This window comes from Carassius auratus, unplaced genomic scaffold (assembly GCF_003368295.1).
Source record: "Carassius auratus strain Wakin unplaced genomic scaffold, ASM336829v1 scaf_tig00215883, whole genome shotgun sequence".
Classification (NCBI taxonomy): domain Eukaryota; kingdom Metazoa; phylum Chordata; class Actinopteri; order Cypriniformes; family Cyprinidae; genus Carassius; species Carassius auratus.
In genome coordinates, this window is record NW_020528291.1 from 102121 (window position 1) to 113808 (window position 11688).

Consider the following 11688-nt stretch of genomic DNA (forward strand, 5'->3'; position numbering starts at 1 on the left):
TGTTTCAGCCGCATATATGCCCATTGAAAATGAACGCACTTTAGTACAATTTAAATACATTAAAGAACTAGAGATATGATGACTAGTTGCCTATACGTATTGTAATGGTGCAAAAAGCCAAACTTCAGAGGCATGTCATCAATAATCTTTAATTGAATGTAAATGTACATCCAAGCTTAGCTGCAGGAATCTGCAAGGGCAATGGACAAGAACATTGGTGTATCCAGGGCAGGCTTAGTAACAATTACCCTTGTATGGTTGTCTATTTACGATAAACATTAGTGCTGTCAAAATAAATGATTAATCCTTGTGATTAATCAAAAAATGAAAAATAACTCATAATCCTGATACCTTCTTGAATGATACCTTCCTGTATTTGCTACATACGTCTATAGTGTTCGGGGGTAACGAGTTACAAAGTTGGTATAGACTACTTATCAACATTGTCAATCGCGTTGTCATTCGCAAACGCTAATTTATTCAAACGTCTCGCTACCGAACTACCTACGTAAGCTTAATTTGCGGAGGACTAAGAGAAAGCACCCATTTGGTAAATGAGCCAGGAGTTAGAAATAATAACTTTAGAGTAGGGTGCCGTGCTATTTCGGTAATTTTAAACGTTAACGGTTCCTAAACAGTGCCTGAACCAATACTTAAAAAAGAGCCAAAAAAAAAAAAAAAAAAACCTTGGATAACATTAAAGAAAATTACAAATATTTAAAATAAATCCATAGCTTTCACACGAACCTTGGATGCTCTCATTTCTCAAGTTGTGCTTCCCTTACTCTAGGCTAATAAACGTGTTTCACAATCTGGGTCATTATTTAATACAAAACCACACTTAATGTTTCTACATATCTCTGTCAGTCACTCTGATATTCAGATAAATGAGTGCTGTCTGTAAACTGAAAAAAAAAACTGTAAAATGTAAACTGATATTCTCTACTGACACACTACAGCAAAATATATAAATAACTGGCCGAACACCATTCTTTTGGGTGAAAATACTAACGTGCCTGAATTTGCACAGTAGTGTATTTTTAAAGTACGTATGATTAAATTAAGTATATTTAAATAAGTACAATTGAAATATGCGTTCGTTCATGTTTGTGTTACGGGCTCGATTGTCGCTGGAGGAAACAGCTGTGGTGTGATGAGCGGTGAAAAGTGAAAAACTTTACAGTAGATGACAAACTGACTGCTCCCTTGTGACCTTCTGTAAACTGTATTTATGAAAATGAACTGCACAGATACAGACATTCTAACAATCTATCGATAAACACACACCTTTTGTCCTTTGTTTCTGTTAAAGTGCATTTGCGCTGCTCCACCGTGGTCTGAAAATGTAACTCGGTTCCTGACAATTAGCAATAATCCACATGTAAAACTATCTGCAGCACATTTTGCTGAGGACAGCGATCTTCCTCAATCTCAATCAGTTAAATGCCGGATTCACACAAAGATTATTCTTGAAAGATGGAGCAGTTCCCTCTTTGTCTGGAGAAGGTGTTGCTAATGGATCACAACCGGTAAGTGTATTTTATTATTTAAATTGGTGCATTTAACAGTTTCTGTAACTTATCACATAAAGGGCAACGCTGTTCAGCTTTGTTAACTGTTAGGGCTGTGCAAAAAAATCTAATGCGATTTTCATTTGCATCTCGTCAGTGATTATAAGTACATTTCCAGCAGTTTTCAAAACAAATCCTGCCCACTTGCTTCTCAAAACTAGCTCAATCGCGTTTCAAGGAGGGAGGCGTGCGCTCAGCTGCTGTCGAATCACAACACAGGAACCGCTGGTACAGTCAGAACTTGTAACATATTTCTGAAGGAGGGACTTCATAGACTAAGGAAGACATCAGCCCGTTTTTATGACAGTGAAAACAGCTACATACAGATAGGTGAATTGTGTTAAAAATACTGTTTTTTTAAACGCACAACATGAACACATGTTATATTGCACACTGTTAACACAATCAAAGCTTCAAAAAAGCACGAAAAATGGGACCTTTAAGCAGACTGACTCAACTTGACTGAGGCGATCGCAAATTTGTGTACAGTTTATGGAGCTAAATGCTATTGCCCGGCTAAAAAAGCCTAGATATGCCCATGCTTCTTCAATCGATCGCTCAGGCATTTAAGAGGCACCGTAATGAGGCACCGAAATCTGCGTCCAACCCTACATTTAAGAAATATATTTTTGATAAACAAATCCAAAACTGGCTATGTCCTTGCTGGAGTGTGATGTGATTTGTGTCATGTGCAGGTTTGATCGATTGCGTAAAAACCAATAGGGTGTCAGATGTTTATACTTCTCATCCAACCACAATCAAATTCACTGGATGGCGCAATTTATCTGGATATGTTTTTTTTTTTTTTTTTGAATGATGACGGATGCCGGAATGAAAACAAGCCGAAATAAAATAGCAGTAAAAAAACTATTTTTAAAATGTAAGGAGTAGAAAGTACAGATACTTGCAAGAAAATGTAAGGACTAGAAGTAAAAAGTCTGCTGAAAAATAATTACTCAAGTAAAGTATAGATACCAAAAATTTCTACTTAAGTAAGGTAACGAAGTATTTGTACTTCGTTACTTGACACCTCTGATAAAAAGTATAAATATTATGTATTGACATGTTTTACAATTATATAGAAATGATTTAATGTTATTTAAAATTAGTCTTATATATCAATAAACAACTGAATAATACATTTAAAGCACTAATTCATAAATAATTTATATGCAATTATACATTACATTTAGTCATTTAGCAGACATTGTTATCCAAAGCAACTTACAAATGGGGAAGTCGTGGCCTAGTGGTTAGAGAATTGGACTCACAATCGAAGGGTTGTGAGTCCGAGTCTCGGGCCGGCAGGAATTGTTGGTGGGGGTAGTGCATGTACAGTTCTCTCTCCACCTTCAATACCACGACTTAGGTGCCCTTGAGCAAGGCATCGAACCCCCAACTGCTCCCCGGGCGCCGCAGCATAAATGGCTGCCCACTGCTCCGGGTGTGTGTTCGCAGTGTGTGTGTGTCTTCACTGGTCTGTGTGTGTGCACTTTGGATGGGTTAAATGCAGAGCACAAATTCTGAGTATGGGTCACCATACTTGGCTGAATGTCACGTCACTTTCACTTTTAACTTTCAAATGGACAATGGAAGCAATCAAAAACAACAAAAAGAGCAATGATATAAAAGTGCTATAACAAGTCGCAGTTAGCTTAAATAACGCAATACCTTCAACAGTATGGCTACTTAGTTATTTCACTCAACTTATGATTTTACGAGTTTCTTCAAATTCTTTTTCAAACTTAAAAATGTTCAAAGAGAAATGAACAGAATATATTTTACTTCACAGTAGCCCTTTTTGTAGACTTTATCCTAAATTAACTGGGAAATTCAATAAATCATGGCCTTCCATTTGCAATTTACCGGCTGAGATGTTTGCAGGTGTTATCTGACGTTTGTGCACTCTTAATCTGTTCCAGCTTTGTTGGTGTGGCTGGCAGGCTTTCAACTATGCTGTCCAGGTAAGCTTTGCATTCTCTTTCCAGGTCTTGCTCCGCCTCTGTGGCTGCGGTTGGAAGAGGTGCTCTGGACAGGGTGTCAGCTGTTATCAGATTTTTTACCTGGAACATGGATAATGTTAAAGTTAAATCTGAGCAGCCTGAGTCTGAATCTGAGTTAATCCTCGGCGGGAGGACATATAGTGCTCTGGATTTCAGAAGTGTTATGAGTGGCTTGTGATCAGTTCTTATGGTAAAGTCCAGTCCACTCACGTATCCACGCAAGTGCTCGCATGCCCAGGTCACAGCCAAAGCCTCCTTTTCTATCTAGGCATATCTTGATTCGGCTTTGCTCAGACTTCTAGAAATGAAGACAACGGGTTTCCACTCTCCTTCTGTCTGTTTTTGTGTCAGGACACCTCCGAGTCCATATGACGAAGCATCCGCCGATACCAATGTTTTGTGATTTGGGCTGTACTGGGCTAACACAGTCTCTGATCCCAATTCCTTTTTTGGCTCCAGGAATGCTTTCTGTTGGGGTGCTCCCCATGTCCAGCTGTTCTCCGTCTTCAACAGGTCACGAATGGGCTTTGTCAGATCTGGCAGTCGTGGCGAAAATTTGCCTACAAAGTTCACCATGCCCATGAAACGGCGAACATCCGCCACATCCTTTGGCTCTGGCATCTCCAGGATAGCCTTTATTTTTCCTGGATCAGCTCTGATGCCCTGAGAATTTATGACATGACCCAGGAAACGGATCTCTGTCAGGGCAAACTGACATTTCTCATTTAGAGTGAGCCCAGCCTCTCTGAATTTCTGTAGCACCCTGTGCAGTCTGTCGTCATGCTCTGCCCGGTCTTTCCCTATGACCAGGACATCATCAGCGTGACATAGGACTCCGTAAACACCATCAATCAGTTGAGAAATCCTTTTTTGAAAGTGTTCGGGTGCCGATGATATTCCAAAAGGTAACCTTTTGAAGTAATAGCGCCCCTCTGGTGTGATGAACGTAGTTAACAGCATGGAGTCTTTGTGGAGTGGGACCTGCCAGAACCCTGATGTCACGTCAAGCTTTGTGAAGACTCTGACTCCTTCCAGCTTGACCAGTGTCTGGGAGGCCCAATAAGGGTATGGTCAGGTCCTTGACGATGAACACCTCCTCCTCAAACTTTCTGTCTCCTCTCTGAATGACCGCATGCACTAGCCCTTTTAAGTCCAGAGGTTGGTTGGCGGGGCCCAGAAGGGGTCTGCACAGCGCTGAGTGTCTGCCATATCTATCCTGTTTGAATTCTGTTTCTGGGATAGCCGTCACAGACTTTAAAGCGCAATGGGCTGCCATTTATGGTGAGTATTTGTGGATGACTGTGGATAGTCAACCGCACCCAGATAAGCCGCCTCATCCACTTCAATTGAATCCATCTTTTGAGCTGATCTGAACACTGCTGCGAAATGTCCCCTCTTTTGACATTTTCTACACTCAACGTCTTTTGCTGGGCATTCAGTCCATGAATGTTTTGGGGTTTTACCACACTTCCCACACTGTTTTGGCCTTGATGAGGTTAGGCTGAGGCTGAGAATAGCTTCCGCGTTGGAAAGATTTTTTTTCTATGAGCCAGACTTTTACTGTTATGAGACAGTGCATCCATTTGTCCTGGTGAATCAGCTGACCGCAGAACAGCTTGTTGCTTTTTCACTTCCTTGTGCTGCCTCACTTGAACTATAGCTGTAGCTAAATCCAACTTTGGGTTGAGCTGAAATATTTCAGACAATTTAGCATGACGTATGCCGACAACAATTCTATCTCGAATCATTTCCTCACATAAGACGCCGTATTTACAATGTTCAGCTAACTTGTGCACTGCGATGATAAAGTTTTCTGCAGATTCGCCGACGTCTTGACATCGTTTATTGAACTTGGCTCGTTCAAAAATTACATTATGTACTCCTACAAAATGTTCATCAAAGGCTTTTTTTACCTTGTCAAAGTCCTTTCCTTTCTCATCCATCAACTGCAGCGAGCTCAGAATATCGTCAGCCTTATCCCCCATTGTATAGATGAGAGAATTCACCTGGTATGCACCGTCTTTTTCTTTCAGACACCATTCTGAAGCGTTCAAACCTTTTGATCCATGCGGGCCACGAGCTTGGCTCAAAGTCGAATGATCCCGGTGGTATGATAGTGAATATGTGGTCCATCCTGTGTGCTTTTAGCTTGCCGCTAGCTGTTATTGCTCTCGCCGACTCGCTCTTTTACTTGCTCTATAGGTCCCGCGTTTTCACTCTACCCACCATTAAAGCTGCTCCGACTTCTTGTCTGTGCCACTAGACTCTGTCTGTCGAGGGTTATTCGTCTCTGACACCATGTATTGTTCCTCTATAACTTTGTATTCAAGGACACAATTATCAGGATGTAAACAGATAACTTTTTATTCCTGTTCTTCGTCGTAATCACTCTACCTTCAAGCATCTTCAGTGCCCCACTGTGGCCATAACATGCCATTACAGGAACATTTCATTTAAAAGTCTGTAAAAGTGACTTTGTGCTTATTTATGATGCTTTCAGCATCTTGTTGAATCAATGCCACGTAGAATTAAGGCAGTTCTGAAGGCAAACGGGGGTCAAACAATGTATTAGTATGGTGTTCCTAATAATCCTTTAGGTGAGTGTAAATTGAACACAACTGAGCAATAGACTTATTCTGCACAAATCCTGTTTATTTTGCCAATAAGACAAATACACATTTTAACCGAGAAGTGTGCATTTAGTAGATTCGCTGATCATATTATTTAACAGCTCATCCACTGGCTATTAAACAAGTTTAACATGTACCTCCAGTGAATGTGATTGGGATGGTTCTTTTCCAGACCCCTTCTGCTGGATGATAACAGCTTGACATGAATCCACTGAGAAACATTCATTGAGTATTTGAGTAATCTTCATGATCTGATAATTTCTGCTTCTGCGGTAGCTTGACTTATAGAAGTTTCCGGCGTGACAGGTGAACACTTACTGAAAGGACCCCACAGTCACTGACACTGTGATGTCTGTGTGCAGTTTGATACATACCTGTGTAAAATGTTTTAGTGAAATTTCTCAAGCAACTTTTGGACTTTTTTTTTTGTGTGTTCTGTTTTATTTTGTTTGTTTAATTACATTATAATATTGGCAAAATATTTTATACAAAAAGCAGATTCATTAACCCCCTCCTCTGTTTAATATATTTAGAAATTCACTTGTAAAAATGTGAGAAGCCCCCATGAAGTCAAAATTCAATAAAATTGATTGATCTTGTAATATCCTTTATTGTATAAATAAAAAACTGCTAAATAGTTAGGCGTGGCAGCTGACTTCAATCACAGGTAATCAGGCAAATATAAAGGCAGTAGTTTTCACCGCGGGAGTGGTCGCGGCAGCCCTTGTGTGAAGCCTCCTCATGTGAAGACTGACGAGGGTAAAGACCATCGACTCTACCTGCAAGACTCCATCGAGCAAGGACACCGACAAGGCACTAGAGTATTGCTTTTATCTCCTTTTTTTTACTTTTTATATAGCTTGCTCTCCAATACTTATCTCGGTCACTTGAAGTCACTATGTGCTTTCAGATCTCTACTATCAATACTAACACTTGGAGAGCACGGTATGTACATCGAAGGAAGGCCTATCCGACAACGGCTTGTCCCTCTGACCTCTACAACTACGCTCTCTTTTCCTGTTGGTCTCTGGAACTGCCAGTATGCTGTTAACAAAGCAGACTTCATTTTTTCTATTGCTACTTATTCCGGTCTCAACCTCATGGCACTGATTAAGACTTGGATCAAACCTGAAGACACTGCCACTCCCGCAGCCCTCTCCACTAATTTAACTTGTTCCCACACTCCTCGTATGACTGAGAGGGGTGGAGGTACTGGTCTTATTATATCAAAAGAATGGAAATTTGATCTTCAACAGTCACCTACAGGTAACAGTTCATTTGAATCGTATGCCATTACTGTAACCCTGTTAAAATCCATTTGTGGTCATTTATCGTCCCCCAGGTCAATTGGGAAACTTCTTGGAGGAGTTGGATGTGCTGCTATCAAACTTTCCTGAGGATGGTACTCCTCTGGTACTGCTTGTTGACTTAAACATCCACTATAAATATATATATATATATATATATATATATATATATATATATATATATATATATATATATATATAATATATATATATATAAATAATATTAAAATAAGAAATTTTTTGTCTACACTGTGCTAAATAATAGTGTTTTCAGTATAGTTCGGATATTAATATCCAGTGCAGATTTGATGTTAAACGGCTCATTCAGTGAATCGCAGGGCGTCTCAGTGATCAGCCGTGAAACACTGATTCTGTTCAAATTCCCTTTAAAATCTTAAATAATAATAATAATAATAATAAGTTTATTTTATATAGCGCCTTTCTCAGACCCAAGGTCGCTTTACATAGAAATAGAATAACAAACATAATAACAGAATAAACAGATTAACATTACATAGGAAACATAAGAATTAGTGATACAAACAGTAATACAACAAAACATACAGTAAATGGATTATAAATTGTATGAGGAGAAGTGATCATTAAACAGAAATGTCTTGAGATGCGTTTTGAAGAAAGGAAGAGATGAACAGTTACGAAGAGGTTGTGGGAGGGAGTTCCAGAGTTTTGGGGCCAGGGCACTGAAAGACCTACCACCCACGGTGGAAAGTCTAGTGCGGGGAATAACAAGAAGGTTTTGGTCGGAGGATCGGAGTGAACGGGAGGGGGTGTATGTAATCAGGAGGTCACAGATGTATGGAGGAGCGAGGTTATGGAGAGCTTTGAAGGTGAGTAGTAGTACTTTGTATTTAATCCGGGACGGGACTGGTAGCCAGTGGAGTTGATGGAGAATGGGGGTGATGTGAGCAGATCGTTTTATATGTGTAAGGAGCCTGGCTGCCGAGTTTTGAATGTATTGCAATCTTTGAAGGGATTTGGTGGGTAGACCAAGGAAAAGTGAGTTACAATAATCTAAGCGGGACATGATGAAGGAGTTAACCAAAGTCTCTGCATCACTAATAGAAAGGAAAGGTCGGAGGCAGGCAATGTTATGGAGGTGAAAGAAGGCAGTTTTAGTGAGTGATTTGATATGATGATCAAAACTGAGAGTGGAGTCGAATGTAATGCCAAGGTTTTTGACAACCGGGGTGGGGTGAACGGGTGAATCATCAATATTAAGAGTAAAAGTGTACGGTTTGGAGAGCATGCTTTTGGGGCCAATCAGCAGAATTTCAGTTTTATCCGTGTTGAGTTTGAGAAAATTGTTTTCCATCCATGTTTTTAAGTCAGAAAGGCAGTCAGTGAGCGAGTGTGGGGGGGGGGGGGGGTCAGAGAAGGAAGTAGTGGTAAGATAGAGTTGAATGTCATCAGCATAGCAGTGGAAATTTAGACCGTGGCTGCGAATAATCTGACCAAGAGGGAGAATGTATATGAGAAAGAGGAGTGGCCCGAGAACCGAACCCTGAGGGACACCAATAGTGACTGGGGACATAGAAGACTTATGTTTACAATCAGTGTAATGGATTCAGTTAAAGATATGACACAGGCCTTGAGTAAAGAGGTGGGGACAGGATCGAGCTGACATGAGGAAGAGTTAGACTTAATAATGATGTCAGTGATAGTGGTAGAGTCAATAGCAGTAAACTGGGAGAGCTGTGGGCCCATGGGAGGAGGAGTAGATTGAGAGCTAACGTGGGTGTTAAAAGTGTTGTAAATTTGGGTAATTTTGTCTTCAAAGAATTCTAAGAAGGCATGGCACTGTTCAGGGGTCTTAGGACAGGCAATGAGAGGGGGTTTGAGAAGTTTGTCTACAGTCCTAAATAAGGTTTTTGGCCTGGACATGGAGGAGGTGATGAGTGATGAGTAGTAGTTTGAGCGGGCAGCGTTAAGGGCATCTCTATATGTCTGGGTATGTTCAGTATAGAGCAAAGAGTGAATTGTAAGGCCAGTTTTTTTATATAGCCGTTCAAGACGGCGGCCAGCGGCCTTTAGTTGCCTGAGCTCAGGGGTAAACCAGGGACATCTACGGTTTGTTGGTACAAGCCTAGACCTGACAGGGGCTAAGCTATCAAGCAGGTTGTTCAGGGAGTCACTGTACATATCAACCAGGTTATCTGGGGATGAGTTCTCGTCCAGCTCAGATAACGGTGAGGCCTGTATAGAGGCAGCAAGCATGCTACGGTCAATTGATCTGGTATTACGACCTGTGATAGTTATTTTCTCAGAGGAGGTAGGAGTTGTGACCGTATGAAAACAGCATTCAATTAACTTATGGTCAGATACACCAGAGATGGAACCAGAAACAGAAATGTCATCCAAGCCAGAGGAGCAGAGCAGATCCAGAGTGTGGCCATGAGTGTGAGTAGGAAAGTTAACATGCTGTGTTAAACTAAAACAATCCAGTACAGAGTTAAACTCTGAGGTGTAAGAACAGTTTATATCCACATGTATGTTAAAATCCCCTAACATAATCATGGCAGAACAGAGAGATGAAATTACTATGAGAAGTTCATTCAATTCAGACAGAAAATTTGCAGATGGTTTGGGGGGGCGGTAGATTAACAGTAGTAGTAAGGGTATAGTAACAACCTTTACAGCAATGTATTCAAAAGATGTCACTTCAAAAGGCCTGAGTTCTTTAACAGACAGGTCAGAGCGGTGTACTACCGCCAAACCGCCTCCTCTCCCTACCAATCTTGGTTTGGATATATAACAATAGCCAGGGGGAGTCAGCATATTTAAATGAATACAATCGCCAGGTTTCTGCCAAGTCTCTGAGATACAAAACAAATTCCACTTTTTGTCAAGGATAAGATCATTTATTAGGGACGTTTTGTTTGCGATTGATCGCACATTTAGATGGGCAATATTAAAGTTCTGATTTGACGTCGAGGCAGAAGCAGACAGTCTGGAGGGGTGACGGAGATTTCCAAAGTTAATTCCCCTGTTCTTATGCTGGGGTCGCCTACAACAATCGGGCGTGTATGTCGTTGGAATGAGCGCATCATGTCCGTAGATAAGAGTCGGTCCTCTTTTGCCGCGATGAATATAACGTGGACGACAAATAATACCGAGCGAGCTGCAGAGTTTATACAGCGTCGAGTCCAACGGGGTGTAGCAACGCAACAGTTTGAGAGTAGTAGGGGTGTAAACATGCTCCATTTCCAAATTGTAAAAAACATACACACACAGTATAGAGCAAGTTAAGAGGACTTTAGTACAGCTGCCAGCGGAAAACATGACAGCGACAGTGTCGACACAGTAAAGTTTCCACACGCAACAACAGCAAAGCGACAGAGTAAAGTTCACACAAGCAACACAGCAACACCCCGCTAATGCTACATGTTAGCCGACCAGGCTCACAACACAAACCAGTCCGAGATGTAATCAGCGTAGTGCAGTACGCAGACCACAAAACAGACTAGGGACAAAAATGAGGCAGGTGGGTAAAAACACACTCACCACAAGTAGTCGCAGTGAAGGGAGCGAGGAAGAAAGCTCATGCAGGAAAGGAGCCGGTGTGCTGGGCCATAGCAAACAGAACAGAAGGAGCAGTGTGTATCAACGTTTGTAGCAATAGTCCACAGATTGAGAGTTTGTAGCAATAGTCCACGGATTGAAAGTTTGTAGCAATACTCCACGAATTGAAAGTTTATAGCAATACTCCACGGATGGAAAGTTTGTAGCAGTAGTCCACGGATTGACACAACAACAACGGAGATTGTGGCAAAGTTTGTAGCAGTAATCCACGGCAAATTGTAGCAAAGTTTGTAACAGTAATCCACGGGTTGGCACGACACACGAAAAAAAAAAAAAAAAAAGAACGACACAAAGAAGTCCAGCAGGATAGATTAGAATAGAGGAGACCCGGTGAGTAGCGGCAGACACACACGCACGGCGTTCACTCAACCGGAAGTTCTTAAATGATTCCCTTTGAGCTAAATTGACCTGTTTCCCATACACTGTTGAATGTGAATGATCTACATACTAGACGGACAGATGTTACTTGTAGTAAATGACTTTATCTGCTCTGAATAAAACACTGACTAGTGATCTTGCAGTTTTGTAGTAAAGAGCAATTTAAAATCTATTGGCTTCCTTCAAACTGATTGTAATG